A 23192-nucleotide genomic window follows, 5' to 3' on the forward strand; every position below is an offset into this window, starting at 1 on the left:
TTGGCCTGGAGGTTTGAGAAATTTGTTTTATATAATTCTTGCTGATGAAACTTTTCCTATTAAAAAGCAACATACTTGAAGCAATATCACCAGAAAATAATCTTTATCATATGCCATAAAATGGTAATCTGTTTTTAAAATTAAAAATCAAGGTATAAATTTCACATATCACACAATTTTGCAAATTAAAGTTTATTTTTCAAATGCTTTTTGAGCTTCTAGTTAAAATATATATTTCAGCTTCAGTGGCATTGAAATACCCAGAATACGTATTGCATGGAGTTTTGACAACTGATTTGTGGCATAGTATCCCTTAATCCAATAGTTTCACTATAAGAAGCAAGAATGAGATTCAGTGAAAAATCAAAAGAAAAACCACCATGGTTCAGTAAACATAAGATCATAAGAAATAGAGTCTGGCCTATCAAGTCTACTCTGCCATTCATCAAGATCATGGCTCATCCTCTATCTCAGCACTGTCTTTGAGTACTCTCGCCGTATCCCTTGATTTCCTTAATATCTAGAAATCAATCAATCTTAGTTTCAATAGCCTCAATGATTGAGCATCCACAGCTCTCTAAGGTGGAGAATTCAAATGATTCACCACCTCTGAATGAAGAAAAATTTCTCTTCATCTCATTTCTACCCCTTATTCTAAAGCTGTGCCCCCAGTCTTGGAGTACTCAGACAGAGGAAACACCCTCCCTGAATATAGCCTGCCCAGCTCTTTAAGAATTTTGCAAATTTAGATGAGATCTCCTCTTACTCTTCTAAACAGTACAGAATACAGTCCGAGCCTACTCAATCTCTCCTCATGTGGTAAACCCACCATCCCTGGAACCAACCTAGTGAATCTTCGCTGCACTCCCTCCCAACTATATCCTTCCTTAGATAAAGAGACCCAGTCCTCTACACAATACTCCAGAGCAGTCTCATCAAGGTCCTATACAATTGCAATGACTTCTTTATTCCTATATTCACACCCTCTCTTTATAAAGATCAACATACTATTTGCCCTTCTAATCACCTGCCACACTGAGGTCCCTTTAATCATCTAACCACGTAACAAATGTTCTGCTTTTCTGCCACATGCACCAAGCTGACAAAGCCTTTACAAGTTAAATTTAGGCAAATTAGAAAATTTAAGCATCACAAACTCATTGCAAAGTACCAGCTTCTGTTCAGGAAGGCAAAAGTGGCACTTTTGCTATTTTGCTTCATGGTATTTTTTTCTCTTCACACTGTGAAGTCCCTAGGCATAATATAATGGTGTCTAAATCCTTTTCATTGATGGTGAAGTTTGAAAGATACCACATGCAGTGAAATATTGCCAGATTTTTAGAAATTCTAATCCACAATACTTTCTTTAAAAAGAACTTATTTAAAGGAGCAGTCTATAGAAAAGTATCTTGCCCAAAGCCTCCCTTATTGAATCTATATAGCTTGACTTTCTTGCTAATCACAATGTCTAGGCCAAAGACACAAATAGGGTCCTTTGTTACTGTCACAGTGGTGTGTTGTTCCTCCTCATCCTATTCAACCTGCCTTCAGCATTCAAAACTGTCAATACACCATTGTTCACCTGTCTATTATCCTCAAATCTATTAACTAACCAAATGTGGCTCAGGCATCTCCATCAGGATTCTCTTTCTGCCTCTGCAGAGTCAGTTCTGTAGATTCACATCAGTGGTTTCCTGCTCCCCATGCATTCGCTCCCCTTCAGACAGCAAGCAGAAGCTCAGAAGGGCAATATGAGGCCCTAGACTTCGATCCTCAGGGAACAATGGAGATTTGTTCAGAGTTATGAAATGAAGCCATTATTGGGTCATAATGGTTGTTTTATTATGCTGATGAGACTTGGCCACTTTCTTCAACCTCTGTGCACAGCATTAACGACTTGAATTTGTGGATTAACTGAATATCAGAAAGAATGAAAACCTCAGTTTCAGCTACCATCTTACCAATTGATACCTTTCCACTGATTGCACTCCCTTAGGCAATGCAAAACCTTGGTATCCTATTCAATGCAGGGTTAAGCCTCCAATTCCATCAGCAAGGCCGCTTACTTCAGTTTCACTACTTCTTTTTGCTCTGTCCCTGCTGCAGCCTCATTGTTGCTGAAACTATTCACATGTTCCGTTTTTTCATATTTTCTTACAACGTAGAAAGAGACCATTTTAGCAGATCGCGTCTACTCTGGCTCACAGAGCAAACCCATTACCCGGCTAATTTCCCCCATAACCTATTCTCCTTACATTCCCATCAACTCACTCATGATCCTTCCACCCATCTACACCAGGGGCAATTAACAATAGCCAATTAACTTACTAAACTGTATGTCTTTGGGATGTGGGAGGAAACTGGATCAGCAAATGAAAACCAACATGGTCACAGGGAGAACGCACAAACTCCAGTAGACGTCAGGTTTGAAACTGAGTCACTGGAGCGGTGAGGTAGCATCTCCACCAGCTCTGCCACTGTCCACAGTCAGGGCCAATTTCTGTAAAATTCTCTTTCCCTGTGTGCCTTTCCCCTCCCTCCATGAATTCCAAGGTATTCAAAATTCAGCAGTATGTTTCATGTCCTGCAACAATCACCACTTGCCTGTTACCCCTTATTCACTGACTTATAGGGACTCTCCATACTGGGATCATAGAGTCATACAACATGGAAGCGGGGTCTTTGACCCACCAAGTTTGTGCTGACCATCAACCTCCAATTGACAATAATTTCATTGTTTTATTCCCCCCACGTTCCCATTAACTCCCCCCTAGATTTTACCTACACACTCACCTACACACCTCAGTACAAACAGTGCATGTTCTGAGCCTACACCGCTAACGCACCACCCCCCCAACTCTTTCTCCGCTCCATTTAAAACTGCATTGGGGCTACTTCCTGCACCCGTGCTGAGTTCATCAATTGCATCAACTTTGCCTCCAACTTCTACCCTGCCCTCAAATTCACTTGGTCCACCTCCGACACCTCTCTCCCGTTTCTGGATCTCTCTGTCTCCATCTCCGGAGACAGATTAACCACCGACATCTTTTACAAACCCACTGACTCCCACAGTTACGTTGACTACACCTCTTCCCACCCTGTCTATCCACGTCCTCCTCTGCTGCCACATTGAGGCCAGACATAGGTTGGAGGTACAACACCTCATATTCCGTCTTGGTAGTTTCTAACCTGACGGCCTCAACGTCGATTTCTCTAACTTCTGGTAACACCTCCCCACTTCTCCCCCCCCCCCTTTCTTTTTCTCCATTGTTTTCCCTTATTCCTGTGGCCCCCTTCTCATTCCCCTTCCCCCACCCTCATGACCTGCCCATCCCTCCCCCCCTCATGACCTGCCTATCTATTCCCCACCTCCTTCCCTTTATTCTATGGTCCACTGCCCTCTCCTACCAGATTGCTTCTTCTTCAGCCCTTTGCCTCTTCTACCTATCACCTCTCAGCTTCTTACATCTCCCCCTCCCCCACCCTCCTACCTTCCCCCTCTCACCTGGACTCACCTATCACCTGAACTCACCTCTCACCTGCCAGCCTGTGCTCTTCCCCCTCCCCTGACCTTCGTGTTCCAGCTTCTGCCCTCTTCCTTTCCAGTTCTGATGAAGGGTCTCAGCCTGAAATGTCGACTGTTTATTTCTCTCCATAGATGCTGCCTGACCTGCTGAGTTCCTCCAGCATTGCGTGTGTGCGTGTGCGTGCGTGCATGCGCGTGCGTGCGTGCGTGCGTGTGTGTGTGTGTGTGCGTGCGTTGCTCCAGATTCCAGAATCTCTTATGAACCCATATGTCTTTGGGTTGTGAGAGGAAACGAGGGGAATTCTACTGAGTCACAGAGAGAACATGGAAATTCCACACACAGACAGTGCTGGAGGTCAGGATCAAACCGGGTCACTGGAGCTGTGAAGCAGCAGCTCTTACAAGCTATGCTCCTGTGCTGCCCAAAGAATAAAGTTAAAAGGAAAAGAAAAATGGCAGCAAGGGAACTAAGTGGATCTTCCCAGATTTTTCTCTTATCCAGTAAAATCATCCAGTAGATGAACTTGGCATGGATAAGGTGAATGGTCACAGGCTTTTTCCCAGGGTAGGGCTGTCTGAAACATAGGTCTAAGGTGAGAGGGGAAAGATTCAAAGGAGACCTGAGGGGCAACTTTTTCACACAGAAGGTGGTGGGTATATGGAATGGGCTGCCAGAGGAAATGGTCGAGGCAGGTACAATTACAACATTTAAAGACAGGTACATGGATAGGAAAGGTTTAGGGTGCTGTGGGCCAAACTGAGGCAAATGGGACTAGTTCAGGTAGGCAACTTGGTCAGCATAGGCAAGTTGGGCCGAAGGGTCTGCTTCTGTGCTGTATACCTCTATGACTTTGTGACTCTAGTTGTTCAGGGGGAACGAGTCTAAGAGCAATGGGTTTAATGCAGAAAAGGTTTTCAGCAGTCAATATCAGTAATACTGGCATCTTGGTCCTGAACTACAAGAACATCTGCGACACAGTTTCTGAAGTGGAACACTAAACAGGTCAGCAGAGCACATTCAACAAAAGAGGGAAAAAGAACATTAAATGCATTGACAGTATCTGTAAATCTAAAAGGAGCATTAAGTGCATTTACAGTATCTGTTTTGGTTTTTATAATCCAAGATCAATGAACTAAAACTTTTCCTCATTTTGAGACATGAATTCACCATAGCCTATTTTACCCCCTTGCTTGACCCCTGCAATATCCTTCTGCCTATTGAGCCTTCTGTTTGTCCCACTGTTGAAGCCATTGATTTCAGTTGCCTTTGCCACAATTGGTGGAGTTTCTTCAATAAACCCTCCATATTATTCCTCTGTTAATTAGCCCAGCTTTAGCTCACCAAATACAAAATGTTCTGTTCTGTCAACCATCACATAAATGCAAAATCAAGGAACAGCTGATGGCATAAATCTGAAATAAAAACAAAAAATGCTGAAATACTCAGTAGATCAGGAAGCATCAGTTCTGATGAAGGGTCTTTGACCAAGAACATTAGCTACATTTTCTTTCCATAGATGCTTCCTGATCTGGTAAGTGTTCCCAGTATTTTCTGATTATACAAATGCAATTGATTTTTGCTTGCACACATACAACATAAAAACATAATTTTTACTAAAACAAATTACCGCACTTGTTTGAGCTACATAAGGACATAAGGTAGCATAAGTGGCAACGACCCATCACTCCCAGATGAGCTCAATGCCTTTTATGCATGCGTTGATCAGGAGAACTATGACACACACACACACGTCTCAGATGACCCTGTAATTTCATTGGATGAGGCCGATGTCCGGGCATCCTTCGAGAGGGTGAGTCCACGAAAGGCGTCTGGTCCAGATGGCATACCTGGCCGAGTACTAAAGATCTGTGCAGACCAACTGGCTGGAGTATTTACATATTCTCGCTTCTGCGGTTTGAGGTTCCCACCTGCTTCAAAAAGGCTTCTATTATACCGGTGACCAAGAAGAGCGTGGTGACCTGTCTCAATGATTACTGTCCAGTAGCACTTACATCAACCGTAATGAAGTGCTTCGAGACTACACCTCAGCTTTCAACACAATCATCCCATCCAAACTCATCATCAAGCTTCAAGACCTGGGTCTCTGTAGCTCCCTCTGCAACTGGATACTTGACTTCCTCATTGGCAGTTCTCAATCAGTGAGGATTGGGAACAACATCTCCTCCTCACTGACCATCAACGCAGGTGCACCTTAAGGCTCCGTGCTTATGTGCCTGCTCTACTCTCTATACACACATGACTGTGTGGCTAAGCACAGCTCCAACGCCATCTTCAAACTCGTCAACAACACTCCTGTTGTTGGATGAATCACAGGTGGCGATGAATCAGCTTACCGGAGCGAGATAGGACACATGGTTGACACTAAAGAGCTGATTGTTGACTTCAGGAAGGGGAAGGAGGGCAAACGTGTCCCAGTCTACATTGGGGGATCGGCGGTGGAGAGAGTCAGCAGCTTTAAATTACTGGGCGTTAACATCTCGGATGACCTGTCCTGGGCCCAGCATGTAGATGCAGTCATAAGGAAAGCGCGCCAGCATCTTTACTTTCTTAGGAGGTAAAGGAGGTTCGGCTTGTCACTGAACACTCTGACAAACTTCTACTGATGTACTGTTGAAAGTATCCTGACTGGTTGTACCATTTGAATCCACAGGAACATAAGAAGCTGCAGAGAGTAGTGGACTCTGTCTGATAAATCACAGGCACATCCCTCCCCACCATCAGTAATATCTACAGGAGGCGCTGCCTCAAGAAGGCAACATCCATCGTCAAAGATCACCACCATCTGGGCCATGCATTCTTCTCGCAGCTACCATCAGGCAGGAGGTACAGAAGCCCCACACCACCAGGTTCAAGAACAACTACTTCCCTTCAACCGCTCAGTTCTTGAACCAACCGGCAAAACCTTAATCTCTACAGTTTAGCAACACTATGATCACTCTGGTCACTTTGCACTAAAATGGACTTTGTTTTTATTTTGTTCCAATTGTGTATTTTTTTCTTGTAAAAATTGTGCATAATTTATGCTTAATTTATGTTTTTCTTGTGAATGCTGCTTAGATGATGTTATGTGCCTGTGATACTGCTGCAAGTAAGCTTTTCACTGCACCCATGCATACACGTACTTGTGCATATGTCATTAAACCTGACTTTGACTTTGACATAAGAGACTTGAAACAGAAGCAGAAGTCAACCATTTGGCCCCTCACGCTTGCTCTGCCATTCAATGAGATCACGGTTGATCTTTTACCTCGGCACCACTTTCCTGTAACACTGCCTATTCCTTGATTCCCTTAATATCTATAAGTCTGTTGATCTCTATCTTGAATATACTCAGTGTCTGAGCCTCAACAACTCAATCTCTTGAGTAGCAAACTCCCCACCCTCTGGGTGAAGAAATTTCCTCTTATCTCTGTCCAGAATGATTGACCTATTATTTTGAAAGTGTGACCCTAAAGTGCTACATCATAACAAAGCCAACATATCTTTTCTGGGCTTTTCTCCTGAAGTGACAGGCTTATTTATACAGTAGCATTATTTCCATGGATGAAGTTTTTGCTTTGTCTGATATATGCCAGCTTGCCCTCAGCTTGTGCTGGGGGCAGCCCTGCATCTATAAAGCTAGACTGGAGGTGACATTTTGTTTGCGGACTTGGCTTGTGGTCTTTCTGGTGACAATATTAAAAATATGATAACTGCGGTGTCCATTCTCATTTAGTGGTCATTGAATGGGGATGTAAGGTTCTCAGTGGCATGGACTCTGACCTTAACCATTTCCTAATGATACTAGCATGAGGATATGTCAAAATTCTTTGGGCACAGTGTGTGACTACTAAAAATAAAAATCACCATTCTGATGGACAAAGTATTCTCACTGAAATAATGTTTGTGACTCTGCCTTAAATCACAGCTGTATTACAGGAAATCTAAAAATACCCAATGCTGACAGTGGATGGAAACTTAAATTACATTTCACCCCATCACTTTTACATTTCACCCCATCACTATCACCTACTAATGATTACAAGCTTACAGGGATTTAGAGAGAACTGGTTAAAAGAGGAAAATAGTTGCATGAGTTTCCTGGCTCCCATCAAGGAAAAATATTGTGAAAGTTTACAACTTATGATATGTACTTCAGAAGGAAGTTTCTCCATTGTAGAACTAAATACTTTCAAAGAATGGACTATTTTGGGCAGCAAAGTCTTTTTGTTTGAGTTTTGAAGAAGAAAGCTTCATATTTCATTGTAGATGGAGGCCATTCAGCCCATCAAGTCTATAATGGCTCTGAAGGCACACCCATCAATCCTATTCCTGCACTTATTTCTCTATAAACATTCTCTCTGTGCCCATTAACAACCCTCTGAATCTTCTGCAACTTGCCTTAATTAATAGGTCTGGGTGGAAACCAGGGCACACAGAGGAGACCCAGGTGGTCACAGGGAGAACATGCAAACTCCACCCAGACACTACCAAGTCCTTGGTGCTGTGCATCATCAGCATTAACCACTGCACCACTGTGCTGTCCACCAGTTAACACCAAAGCTTCTTATACTCCACGATCATTTTTACACAAACACTAATGAAATAAAGTGCAAAATGTTTAAACTAATAATAAAAATATATGGAATATTTACCAGCTCCTTCAAAGAGTAAATAGACACTTCATTGGATAGAAGCACTCAAATAGCATAACGGACCTTGTTGTTACTTCTGACAATTAGATATAACTTTTTACAGAAAATTATTTTTGTTGATTTTCACAGAAATTCCAGCCAAAAATTAAAATTCCCAGTGGGATACAGTAACAAAATACTTGTTTGTTGAAATTCAATCCCATTATTTTATGAAAACAGAATTACTTACAAATTACGTATTAATAATTGCATATTTTACACTTGGGAATGTTTAATGACGCACAAGCTGACTGTGAATGTGAACAGATATATCCTGTTTCAGACCTATTCCTGCCTATGTCACTGGTTCCCAGATGAACTACAATCCTGCTATCCCTGAAATCTATTTTTAACTTTGCTCCGTGATGTTCTGACCTCTGGCTCCTGAGAAACACCAGACTACTCACAACTCTCAACTACATAGTAAACTTGCAGTTGTCACCCACCTAATCTTATCACCTGCACTGTTGCTCCTCCAGGTTGTTCCTCAGTGCTTTAAAGTTGTCCAACCTAAATGCAAATACAAATGGGAGTTCTGCATAGCATTCACAATGATCTTATTCAAAAGGGTTTGGTTGGTGTGGCAAGATGAATTATTACAAATGATAATGTTCCAAATGTTGAGGTAAAACCCATAGATAGGACAAGGGATGAGTATCTTGGTGTCAACTATAGCTCATTTGCTAGCATGCTTGCATCAGGAGGCTGTTGGTTCGAGACTCATATCAGAAACTTGAGCACAGATGGAGACTTCAGTGCTACATTGGTAGTAGTTCTGTCTTTTAGGAGACTAAGGCTCTGTCGGTGAGAGGGGGCGTCCCAGTCAGATCCTTCTTGTATAGTCAAAATGTCATCCCTAAAGCAGGCTGCCCTTGGGTAGCTGCGGTGGGGAGGAAACGGTCATCCACCTCCTTGCAGACTGTGAATTTGCTAGGAATGTGTGGAGAAGGATGAAAGAGTCCTTGTCTCAGTTCATCCCAAGCAACTGCGTAACAGAGGACTCTCTGATCTACAGGCTGTTCCCAGGGATACACACAGATGTCAAGTGCTGTTGGAATATCAATAACTCGGTGAAAGATGCTCTTTGGTCTGCCCGAAACTTGTTGGCCTTCCAGAACAGCAAGTGTTGTAGATAGTGTAGAAGATGATGAAAAATTACAGGCAGATTTTAATCATGTAGGTAAGTGGGCTGAGGATTGGCAAATGGCTTTCAATCCAGATAAATGTGAGGTATTTCATTTTGGGACATCAAACTTGGGTAAGACTTATACAGTGAATGGTAGGACCCTGGGGAGTGTTATTGGAACAGAGAGACCTAGGAGTGCATATAGTTCACTGAAAGCGGTATCACAGGTAGATAGGATGATGAGGAAGGTGTTTGGCACACTGGCCTTCATCAGTCAGGGCACTGAGTATAGGAGTTGGGAAGTTATGTAACAGTCATATACGTAAAACGTTGGTGAGGCCGCACTTGGGAGTATTGTGTACAGATTTGGTCACCCTGTTATAGGAAAGATTTATTAAACTAGAAAGAGTGCAGTAAAAATTTAACAGGATGTTGCCTGGACCTGGGGGCCTGAGTTAGAAGAAGAGGTTGCATAGACTAGGACTTTATTCCCTGGAACATAGGAGATTAAGGGGTGACCTGATAGAGGTATATAAGATCATGAGGGGCATAGACAGGGTGAAAGTACATGGTCTTTTTCCCAGGGAGGAGGTGCTAAATAAAAAGGGCATGGGTTTAAGATCAGAGGTGAGAGATTTAAAAAGGACATCAGAGGCAACTTCTTCACACAAAGGGTGGTGTGTATTTGGAATGAGCTGCCTGAAATAGTTGTTGAGGCGGGCACATTAGCAACATTTAAAAGCCATCTAGATAAGTACATGGATAGGAGAGGTTTAGAGGGCTATGGGCCAAATGCGGGCAGATGGGACTAGCTCGCTGAGCAACACCTTTGGCATGGACAAGTAGGGCTGAAGGGCTTGTTTCCATGCTACCGGAGTACATGCTGAGGAATGCACTGAAGCTTGGTGCAGCCAATGCAAAGGCTCTGTGGGGAAGGACCACAGTCTAGGCACCTCCGGCTACCACACATGGAGGGGCTGGGTCAGGTGGGGAACCCCCTCAAACAATGAAAGTGTGTATCACCCCAGGGAGCCACATGAGTGGCAATGGTGCTATTGTTTAAAAAGAAAGTGTTAATGTATTGACCAAATAACACTAAGAATATAAATAGTTTTACACTGTTTTTCTTTTTGTATATATATTTTATGATGAATAAATTTTATTTTAATATAGAAAAGAATAAGGCTCTGTCTGCTTTCTCACTTGGATGTCAAATATATGTGGAACAATTGAGGCAGAGAAGCTACCCTTGATGTCCTGGCTAATTTTTAACCTTCAATTAACAATGTCAAGACAGATTATTTTATTATTATCACTTTGCTGTTTGTGGGAGTCTGCTGTGTACAGCCTGGGTGCAACATTTCCTAATTTACTTCATTGGCTGTAAAGAGTTGTGGATTGTTCCAGGATCCTGTAATGTGCAATAAAAATGCAGAACTTTCTTTTCATTTATCAGCATGTTGTCGGTTTTGGAAATTCTTACTACCAATACTCACAAGTTTGAATAGTTTCATCTTTGTCTGAGATTTTTGTAGATACAAAGGAATTAATAAAATTTTCATATTTATAGAGTAACACATAACGGAAACAGGCCCTTCAGCTCAACTCGTCCATGCCGACAAAGTTGCCTATCGAAGCTGGTCACATTTGGTCCATATCCCGCTAAACTTTTCCTATTCATGTACCTGTCCAAATGTCTTTTAAATGTTGTTATTGTACAAGTAGATATAGAATAATTATAAAGGTCAGCAATAAAAGTTTGGTCAAAATTCAAAATGTCCCATGTAGAAATACAAAATATTTATAATGAAGTTTTAAAAAAATAATCCAAAGTCAGTTCAACACAAGAACTAACTGGATAATGAACACCAAGTTCAAATGCAAGTGTCTGTTGAAAATTAGGGAGCAAATCTTCAGAAACCAGTGAACATTATTTTCCCTTGTAGTTCAGCTTCAATTATTTGCCCCCTTGGTATTATTTAACACTTCTTTAGTCAAAGGTGATCCAGTTAGCCATCATACATCATGGCAAATGCCACAATACTTTCTGCACTGCCCTTATCATAGAGATTGCCATAAAGAGCAAAAATGTCTAATTCCGGTAGTTTTCAAAATTAAAACTTGTGAAACATTAAGAAACATATCTCCTGTGTAATGTTCAAGGAGGAAAGTTTATGCGTAGTTTAACCCATAAATTTTATTTCAGTCTATCAGGTTCTTAGCCAAGACCAGAGAAGGAATTGTTGTCAAGCTGTGATTCCATATCATGATGCCTGCATCGAGTGAGACAGTATTGCTACTGGTCAAAATGGAAGGAAATTATAACTACATTCTGAGGCATTAGAAGTTTATAGTAAGTTGATGTTGGTGTATATCATTGTATCAGTTTCAGCCTGTATGATGGATGAGCTTCCACTTTTCCTGCAGAAACTGTCAGAACTAGGTCACCTCACACTTTAGACACATTCAGTTATTACGTTGTTATAAAGAAATAAAACAACTCATTTTTTAAAAAATCTCACAGTCTTCTGCATTTATGAACTCTCTCAAGTAATGACATTTTTCTCAAATTCTGCAAAAATCAGCATATTATGGCACTACAGAATAAATGGAGAGAGAAAGAAGCCACCCAGCCCATCATTCTTGCGTACACTTATGCTGGTAATTAAATGAGACAATGTGAAAGTCCTGTAGTGCAAAAAGAAAAGTGGAATATTACCAACACATACTTCAAAGATGGGGCTTTGGAATCAGGTACCCTTAAAAAAAGAAGTACTGCATAAGGACATAAGAAATAGGAACAGGTGTAGACCATTTGGTTCCTCGTTTCATCATTTATTAAGATGGAGGCTGATCTTTTACCTCAGCAGCCTTTTCTTGCATTGTCCCTTGATTCCGTTAATATCCAAAGATCCACAGCCATCTTGAATAGAGAATTCTTAATGTTTACTAGCTATTGGGCGAAGAACTCTCTTATTTCAGCATTGAAAAGCAGACTCCTTATTCTGAGACTGTAAGTATTTTATATGTTGCAATGAGATCAGCTCTCAGTCTTCCAGCTGCTGGAGAATATAGGCTGAGTCTGCTGAATCTCTTCTCACAGAACAATCCTTCCCCAACACCATATCATGCATGTATTTTGTGTAGCTGTGCTGTGCATTTAGAATTTACAGTTATCATTAATGTGAAGTATAAAATGGAAATCCAATACATTAAAATGCACATCCTTAGTGATAGATATGGCTGTAATTTCCAAAATAAAAGGAAATTGAGGGTATTTGATGTTTAGCTGAAAGAATACAGAATTGATTCCACACATGAGGAGTTTGTATTGATCAATGAATCAGTTTAAGATTGCCTGTTAACCCACAATAAATTGCAGGTTATTACAACCAAATCTAAACAATGAGGTTTACCAGCTAGCTCCATCTGCCCCCCCCGCCACCTTGTTTCAACTATCACCTCCCTGCGCCTGCCTCACCCCTTCCTCTCAGCCCTTTGTACTAGCTATCTTTCTCCTTTGCACTCGCAGTCTTGATGCAGGGTCTTGATTTGAAATGTCTACCATCCCTTTGCCTCCAGGCACCCTGTTCAATCTGCTGAATTCCTTCAGCAGTTTGTTTTTTGCTTCAGATTCCTGCATCTGCAGTCTCTCATGTCTCCTTAAACAATGAATGTTCCATTATGTTATTAAATATTTATATTTCTAAAATGTAAGTAATATCACTGCAACCTTATACTAGTAAGCTGACAATTCTTTAAACCAGTAGCAATCCAGTAACTTCAATGGGCTATCATTTGCAAAGCCAAAGATGCCCTTATTCCATATTTGAACATATACTACGGAATCTTTAGAATTGAAATGTTAATTTGAGCTGCACTTGCACTTTAGTGATGGCTCAGTAGTTTGAGTGAAAGCTCCAGTACAGGAGGGAATAGAAAATAAATGCAAAGACCAATCATAAAGATGAGGGACTTGGCCATAGTACTGGAGGTATGCATAAAGCTTCTGTTTCCATTGTTCGTCAGACCAACCATACTGGAGCCAGGAGGTACAGAGGGTTCAACCTGACTTTGCTTATCAGCATTGGATCTCTGAGATGTGGAGAAAAGGGCACTTCCCTCAGTAAATGCATGCTCAGAATCTTTTGGGAGAAGTAGGAAGTTAGAAATTCTGCACCTATTCCTCTAGGAACAGGAAATACTAAATTTCAAGTAATAGATCTTTCCTTTTGCAAGTCAACAGTTATCTCATTGCCTCCCCCTCCTACAGCTGCATCTCATTTGCACATTTCTGTTGCTCTGATAACTATTGCTACTTCTGAGACAACTGTTCACAACTTTCTGTCAACAATTTGCAACATTACAACAGTTTATCTACTACTTTCTCCAATAAAAAACATTGACACATCAAAAGAGGTGCAATATCAGAACAGGACAGCCCCACTCAGAAGGAACACAAGCCAAATAACTGAGCACTGTCATGTGGAGATTCAATTTCAACAAATGGTAATGATAAGATTTCAGAGGGATGTCTTTCATTAAGGGAGTTAAGTTTTCTCCTTGCATTAAGTTTGAGGATGCAGATAACATTACAGAAATTCTAATGAAAGGGAAAAGCAATAGGAACTGCAGCTAAGTTATACTATGAAGCAAACAGTTAGAAACTCTGTCCCTTAAAGGTCAATTACTAGAACAAAGTTAGTGGTTTGAAGGATTAGAGTGCTCAACTGGATTCCTAGTACTGCACTTAAGAAATAGTAAATTCATGGTATTAATGACTGTCTGGAGGCATAGCATTACAAAATCTATCGACTTTCTGCAAAGCTGGAGGACATTTTCTGAAAAGTGGGGTTTACTTGCACAGGTTGGGAACTAAAGAATCAGCTGAGAAGTGTCATTTAAAGCCCTTCGAACTGAGCTTATTATGAAGGTTCATTGTGCCAGGAGACTGATAATAACAGGAACAGGTTCATTAACTTTGATCACTCAGAAGGTTGATAATTTACTCAGGTCAACGAAAAGTATCCGTGAAGTTTCTGGAAATATTTTATTATTGATGCTGGAAGTAATAGATTAAAGGCTGGAAAACAGACCTTTGTTTCCATAGAGATTTCAGATGCAATTCTACTTAAAATAGTTATTTGCTAATGATTATCCCTTCAGGGTGAGTACAAGACTTCACAATTATTTGACGTAGTATTTAGCAGGAAGCCAATGACATTATCTGATCTGCATTTCAGAGAACTCCCAAAAATATAATGATTATTACATTTCAGCTACTGAGACAAGAGAATTCTCTTGATAATTTCTCATTAGTTTGTTTCAGATGGGTTGAATTTTCGTTTGTGATAGCTTTAGGGTAGGTACATTGGACAGTAATAATGGTGGTCCTGAAGAAAATTAGTTTTACACTGATGTTGAAGGAATCTTGTGTATTCCTTTAAAGAGGGTTCAAGGTAAATAGAAGCCACAATGGGAAAAATATAGAAAATCATTTACAAAAGCTATTTTGCTGGGTACAAATGTGAAGAAAACAGATTGTATCAAAAAAAAATCAGAGAATAATTAATTTTGGTATCAGGATAGCTAAAATAGCGTGTGGGGAAGTATTGTTGTCGAATACCACTGTGATTCGCAAGTCCTTTAATGAAGTCCATTCAGGGAGAACAATTAATTTCTGTGCTCAGATTTTTTTCAGTGGTCAGTCTTCTTTCACTCTGAGAATGTATCTCACTGAAACAAAAATAAATTTATAGGAAAGGAAAAGCAGTAATGACAAGGATTAGAAGTGTAAGGAAAACCCTCCAAAGATTGGGCTCAAATGTTGGATTGTCTTTAGTATCTGAAGCTTATTGGAAGGTTAATATTGAAGATATACTGGAGTGAATTTCTGTAGGGATTATCCCACTCAACCACCACATGGAGAAGCCAAGAAGACTATGAAGTCACATTGACAGACTCTGCTTTCTTTGTTGATGAATGTTTCCCCAAAACAATATGAAATGAATTGCATACTTGAGTAATGCTTATCATTGAGCTTTGCAACAACTGTTTGATTGCATTATCACTTCCAGAGATGCAATATGTTCATCCTATTGGAAAGAGTTGATAATTTACCACCCGTTGTTCTGTAGTGTTTATGATGGGCTGTGTTGTATCGCCATGTTTTTCATCAGGATGTCTGTATCTTGATAAGGGTATTGAGGGCCTCCATCTTCTTCAATGTCATTTTCTGGTGATGAATAGTCCAATTCTTCCAAACTGCAAGAGGATTCAGATTACAGCACCCTGCACTTGATGGCTATAGGGCTTCCCTGACTTATCCAAGCAATCAAAATGAAACTTCAGGATATCAACATTCACTTGATTAATGAAATTCATAAGAGTTCAATGAACCTGTTGTCATTTTCATTCCCCAGATGACAGAGTGGTAATCCTGGCACCCAAACCACCATCCTGTCAAATCGCTCTGACTGAACCTTACAGGCACAGTTGTTGCAGAATAAATGAAGCATGGCAGGGAGTATCCATGTACTGAATAACAACGCTGACATTACTCCTAAGCTGAACCTTTCCAGAATGAAAAGCTTCCCTGTTGATAAAACTTAGGACATGGTCATTTGGTGTGGGGGGGGGGGCAGTCTTTATTACCACCTGGTCAGGATTGTGATGCAGCTGGTAGAATTGCCACCTCAGAGTTCCAGTGACCCAGGTTTGGTCCTGACCACTGGTTCTGTCTGTGTGGAGTTTATGCATTCTCTCTCTGTTTGTGTACACTTCCTCTGGATGCTGCAGTTTCCTCCCACATCCCAAAGGCTTGCAGGTTGACAGGAAATGTGGGAGAATAAAATGGAATTAGTGTCGGATTAGTGTAAAACTGTTGCTCAATGGTTGGCATGGACTAGGTGGGCCGAAGAGCTTGTTTCTGTGCATTATAACTCTGTGTGTCATTGGTCTTGAGGAAATCCCCACTGTAACATATTTGGCCACTTTATAGACTCCCATCCCATGTAGATCTCCTGAAGCTGTGAGTTATAAATGATGTTGCAATGCCAGTAGCAAAAGCAGGCCATGACTTTTAGATTTAAATTAGGTTTTGTGTTACCTGTGGGGGGTTCTCAGCCAAATTAAATTCAGTAAGGATAAGATGCTGTCATGGCAGAACGCTGAAGGCTTGGGACTGTACGTAGACTTGAACAATTTGACCCCTTCCACTCTGCACAGATCCTGAGTGAGATGGGAAAGGCAGAATGAAGATAGTAAGGAGGGTGCAATAGTTAAACTCAAACCCAATGATTTTGATGCAAATCATCAGATCTGGAATATTAATCTTACTAAATCAGATAAATATTATTCAGGAGGTACAAAAAGGAAAGAGAATGGAATAGGTTGGACAAACTTGGAGACATCTAATATATGACATTTCAACCATGGGAAAAAGACTCCAACTATCCACCCTATCTATATCTACTTGGTGTACTTAAGGAGAAAATTGGCAAGAGTTAAATGATTAAAGTAATGTTGTAGAACGTAGAAAAGTACAACATGGGAACAGGCCCTTCAGCCCACCATGTCTGTGTCAACCATGATGTCAATCCAAACTAATTCCATCTGACTGTACGTGGTCCGTATCCTTCTCTTCCCAGCCTGTTTATGCATCCATCTAAATACCTCTTAAATGTGACTATCATGTCTGCTTCTACCACTTCCCCTGGAAGTGCATTCCAGGCACCTACCACTCTCTGTGTGTAAAAAAAAATTGCCTCATAAATCTCCTTTAAATTTTCCCCCTCTCAACTTAAACCTATGCCTGCTAATATTTGACATTTCAACCCTGGGAAAAAGGCTCCAACTATCTATGCCTCTCATAATTTTATATATTTCTCTCAGGTCGCCCCTCTGCCTTCAAAGCTCCATAGAAAACAATCCAAGTTTGTCCAACCACTTCTTATAACTAATACACTCCAATCCAGGCTTTCCTCTCCACAGTTTGCACATCCTTCTGGCAACCAGAACTGCATAAAATACTCCAAATGTGGCCCAACCAAAGGTTTATATGGCTGCAACATGACTTCCCAACTTTTATGCCCCAACCGATGAAGACAGGAATGGCGTAAGCTTTCCTTATCACCTTATCCACTTTCAGGGAGCTATGGACTTGCACCCCAGGATACCTCTGTACATAAAGGCTGGTCAGGGTGCTCCCATTTACTGTATACTGACCTCTTGCATTTGACCTCCCAAAATGCAACACCTCACACTTGTCTGGATTAAATTCCAGCTGCAGTTTCTCTGTACAATTTCCAGCTGGTCTATATCCTGCCGTATTGTTTGACAACCTTCTTCACTATCCATAACTCCACCAATTTTTATGTCATCTGCAAACCGCCTGATTAGACCACTTGCATTTGCATTCAAATCACTAAGTTATATTGCAAAGGATAGAGATCACAGCAATGATCCTTGCAGAACACCACTGGTCACAGACCTCTAGTCAGCAAAAGCACCCCTCCACCACTGCCCACTGTCTTCCATGACCAAGCCACTTTTGGATCCAATTTACCAACCCACTGTGGATCCCATGCAATAATCTTTTAGACCAGCCTACCATTAATGCTTTACTGATGCACATGCAGAAACCATCCACTGCCCTACCCTCATCAATCATCTTCATTAACTCAAACAATAGGCGGCAGAATATTAGAAAATAACAATCTATGCAGTAGACAGAATGTGTAAGTAGCAGAGCTAGTGGGGAATTATAAAAGCATTGAGCCATTTAATTATCTGTTTTCCACGTAACTGATTTACAGATGGTTCTATCTCTTCCTTGGTATTCTGTTCCTTTTTAAATTGTGTTCATTTATAATATCCAACAATTCTGAGAGACAATCCACAACTGAAATATCATCTCATCTAATTTCTTTTGATTTAAGTCATGAGGCATGGGATCCATGGAAACTTGGCTGCACGGATTCAGAATTGGCTTGCCCACAGAAGGCAGAGGGTGGTAGTAGATGGAGTGTATTCTGCCTGGAGGTCAGTAACCAGTGGTGTTCCGCAGGGAAATGTTCTGGGACCTCTGCTCTGTGTGATTTTTATAAATGACTTGGATGAGGAAGTGGAGATATCGGTAAATTTGCAGATGACACTAAGGTTGGAGGTGTTGTGGATAGCGTAGAAGGTCTTGTAGCTTACAATGGGATATAAACAGGATGCAGAGTTGGGCAGAGAAGTGGCAGATGGAGTTCAAACCAGAAAAGTGTGAAGTGATACACTTTGGAAGAACAAACTTGAAGGCAGAGTCCAAGGTTAATGGCAGGATTCTTAGCAGTGCAGAAGAATGGAGAGATCTTGGGGTCCAAGTCCATAGATCCCTCAAAGTTGCTGTGCAAGTTGAAAGGGTAGTTAAGAAGGCATATGGTGTGCTGGCCTTCATTAGTTGGGGTATTGAGTTCAAGAGTCGCGAGGTAATGTTGCAGGTCTATAAAACTCTGGCTAGACCACACTTAGAGTATTGTGTTCAGTTCTGGTTCCCTCATTGTGGGAAGGATTTGGAAGCTTTAGAGAGGGTGCAGAGGAGATTTACCAGGATGCTGCCTGGATTGGAGAACATGTCATATGAGGAAAGGCTGAGTGAGCTAGGGCTTTTCTCTTTGGAGTGTAGGAGGATAAGAGGCCACTTGATAGAGGTGTATAAGATTATGAGGGGCATAGATAGAGTGGACAGCCAGCACCTTTTTCCCAGGGAGGCAATAGCCAATACTAGAGGACATCTGTTTAAGGTGAGTGGAGGAAAGTTTAGGGGAGATGTCACAGGTAAGGTTTTTTACACAGAGAGTGGTGGGTGACTGGAACACACTGTCGGGGTGGTGGTAGAGGCTGATACAATAGGGACATTTAAAAGACTCTTAGATGGGCACATGGATGTAAGAAAAATGGAGGGTTATGAGTTGTGTAGGAGGGAAGGGTTAAATTGATCATAGAGTAGGTCAGCACAACGTCGTGGGCTGAAGGGTCCCAAGTGTGCTGTACTGTTCTGTTCTATGTTAAGTGCTTCTGCCACATTATCCTAATGTTTCAGATCCCTGGTATCTGCAGTTCGTTTTCCAATTTAGTCTTCATACATCAGTCAGCAGTATGCACCTCTTTACAGCATTCTGTAACAATCCATTTACTGTGTGTAATAATTAACTTCAATTAAATAAACATGCTGAATGTTTCCTTCATTTTCTGATTTATTTCAGATTTCCAACATTTGCAATGTAATATTTTCTTAACTTATCCAATAACTTCTTCCTTGAATTATCACAGCAAAAAGCTTCACATTCTAATTCCAGTTCTTACAAAGGGTTGACACTCGGAGGTTTATCTTATCTTTCCTGTTTTAAGATGCCGATTGGCCCCATCTCTACAGCGTTTGATGCTAATAGCTTCCATAATAATTTCAATTCAAAAAAGTGTTTAACTGTTAGGAGCAGGAATGGATGAAGTCCAAGCAATTCTGTTTTGGGCAGATACACATATGATGATTCTGTCACTTCTGGTTATGAAATTGACCAGATATTTGTTCATTTTGTTCTTTTATTTTGTTTCAGCAGCCTTCTTCTGGGATAAATTTCACCACCAGAATTTTATGGCATTTGGTAGTACTTTTTTAAGTGGTCTTTAAATATTACTTATTAACTTGTCCCACTGCTTGCTGATTTAGTTAAAGGATTAATGGAGCAGTTTCTGGTTAGATTCATAAATTGAAATTGTTGATTGACATAGTTCAAGGCATAACCAAATGGACAAGGGAAAGTTCTATCCATTACAAACTAAATATTATAGTATTTCATTTATGTCATTAACTCTTTTATTCCTTTATTTTGGCAGGATGAGAAAGAAATAAGGATTTAAATTTCTTTTGTTTATTCCTTCTTGAAGTATGGACTGTACTAGCAATGCCAGTGTGTATTAACCTGTCCTAAGTGGTCATTGATTGAGGAGACAATTAAGAATCAATCACATTGTTGGATCTGGAGTCACATACAGGCCAGAACAGATAAGGATGACAGATTTCCTACCCTGAGGTGAACCAAAAGGGTTTTATATAACCTGACAGTTTCATGGTTATGTACTATTTTTAAATTCCTTTTTTTTAATCTAACTATTAGAAGTTTAAATTCTCCAGCTGTGGTGGTTGGTCATTACTCTGGCTCAACAGTCTGCTCGTCTAGTAATTTAAGCACTGTGCTATCATACCCCATCAACAGAATGAATAGATACAATGAAATGAAATAAGGAAGTGAAGAAGTAAGCAAAGAAGTCATGTTGCTGCTACATAATACGCTGGTTAAGCCTCACTTGGAGTATTGTGTGCATTTCTGGTTGCCCCATTATGGGAAGGATGTGAAGGCTTTGGAAAGGGTGCAGAAGAGGTTTACCAGGACGCTGCCTGGCTTAGAGGATATGAGCGAAAAGGAAAGGTTGGACAAATCTGGGTTGTTTTCCCTGGAGCATGAGAGGCCGAGGGGAGACCTGATAGAAATGTATAAGATTGCAAGAGGCATAGATGGGGATCTATGGATCTATGGCGACCAGAACGGAACACAATACTCTAAATGTGGTCTAACCAGAGTTATATAGAGCTGCAACATTACCTTGCGGCTCTTGAACTCAATCCCTCAACTAATGAAGGTTAGCACACCATATGCCTTCTTAACTACCCTATCAACTTGTGCAGCAACTTTGAGGGATCTATGGACTTAGACCCCAAGATTGCTCTGTTCCTCCACACTGCTAAGAATCCTGCCATTAACCTTGTACTCCGCCTTCAAGTTCGATCTTCCAAAGTGTATCACTTCACACTTCTCCAGAATCTTTTTCCCAGGTAGAAATGTCAAATACTAGAGGACATGCATTTAAGGTGAGAGGGGGAAAGTTTAAAGGACATGAACAGGACAAGTGTTTTACACAGAGAGTGGTAGGTGCCTGGAACAGGCTGCCAAGGGTAGTGGTGGAAGCAGATACTATAGTGGTGGTTAAGAGTCTGTTAGATAGACACATGAATATGCAGGGAATGGAGGAATTTGGATCATGTACAGGCAGAAGAGGTTTATTTTAATTTGGCATCATGTTCAGCACAGACATAGTGGACCAAAGAGCCTGTTCCTGTGCTGCGCTGTCCAATGTTTTATATATAAATCGATGGATCCATTATTCCACCTGAAACCAGACAGGAGTGTGGCAGGAATGGAGGGACAATGAAGGATATCTCAATATATTCAGCTCTCAGTTTCTCACTGGCAATCTACTGGCAGAAGATAACTGTGGGTCCAGGCTCATAGAGTTATACAGCATGGAAGAAGGCCCTTTGGCCCAACTCATCAATGTCAATCAAGTTGCCTACCTGGGGATGGTAGTAATGCCCTATGGTCCACAAATGGAAGAAAAGGCCAAACAGAGGACCCCTTTTGCTCCTTTCTGGCTCCATGCAGATACTACTTGAGGCCTGAGCCCCTTGGAGTCCTGCCACAGAGCTCGTGCAGCGGGACTGTACAATTTCCATCTTGGACAGCAGCAGATACCCCATCGGACAGAGGGATTCCTGCCCAGGCCCCAGCCCAGTGTATCCAAAACCAAGTTTGTGGTGGGAGGGATGGTGACATGGGCAAAAACCCTATCCAGGCACCAATAGGAAAATTCAGCCTGGCAAACAAGTTGCAGGTTTATGAACAACCATCAGGAGTAGTCATAACATTTCAACTATAAAATATGACGTTACTGATTTCCTTGCTAGTCACCACAAGAGTCATGATACACATGATTCACAGAAAATCATCTAGCGTTTTTCCACAATGCAATTAAGCCGAGCATAACCAGAATATACAATTGACATTATGGCCTTTCCACTACATAAACCCTAAAGGGCTGATGCTGACTCTGGTCATGGTCAGGAGCCATTTATATGATTTTGACTGGCTCCCATTGAGAAGTCTACCAAAGCTGAGGGTTGGGAGAATTATCACTGCAACAAGTTGTTGCTCCATCCAGAACAGATCAGGGCCAGCTGCTTCTAAGACAACTTAAAGGAAATCAAACTTTCAATCTGGCCCCATTCTCCATGGGATTGATTGCAGATCAAAAACACAAGAGCCCCTCAAATAGAGAGGTTTCAATCTCAAAGCAGTAACAGAGTTTTGAAAGTCATATCTATTTCAAAGCTTGCAAATTTTCCAGAGGACTGCCAGGGAAATTCTTTCAATTAAACCCCCTCAATCATCACCAAATCACAGCACAGAGACCAGGCCCTATCTAATGGGAGCATGTACTTATTCTTCCACCACCACCCTCTGAATTACCTGCACTTGTTGGATTCTCCATCCTGTTACCTGCATGAGAAGCATTCCTTCCTTTTCACCAATGGGAGGCTGATGTGCCCTAAAAGGTGTGGTTTTAATCATGGCATCCTAAAACAATCCATCTCAAGCTCCTACATCACAGCTGCCTCAGGAGACTAAAGAAATTTGGTTTGTCCCCTTTGACTCTCACCAACTTTTACTGAGGCACCATAGAAAGCGTCCTAGCTGGATGTATCATGGCTTGGTATGGCAGCTGCTCTGCCCAGGACCGCAAGAAGCTGCATAGAGTTGTGGACACAGCCCAGAGCATCACGGACACCAGCCTCCCCTCCTTGGACTCTGTCTTTACCTCTTGTTGTCTTGGTGTAGCAGCCAGCATAATCAAAGACCCCACCCACCCGGGACATGCTCTCTTCCCTCCTCTTCCATCGGGTAGAAGATACAGGAGCCTGAGGGCACATACCACCAGACTTAAGAACAGCTTCTACCCCACTGT

The 23192-nt window shown here is 41.3% G+C and overlaps 1 protein-coding gene across 1 annotated transcript in view; it reads right to left on the reverse strand.

Moving 5' to 3' along the window:
- Positions 1-23192, reverse strand: part of kcnh5b (potassium voltage-gated channel, subfamily H (eag-related), member 5b) — a 268909-nt gene that overhangs the window by 63335 nt on the left and 182382 nt on the right. The gene's annotated exons all lie outside the window — the stretch shown is intronic.

Source organism: Pristis pectinata, chromosome 1 (genome assembly GCF_009764475.1).
Source record: "Pristis pectinata isolate sPriPec2 chromosome 1, sPriPec2.1.pri, whole genome shotgun sequence".
In the NCBI taxonomy this organism is placed as follows: Eukaryota; Metazoa; Chordata; class Chondrichthyes; order Rhinopristiformes; family Pristidae; genus Pristis; species Pristis pectinata.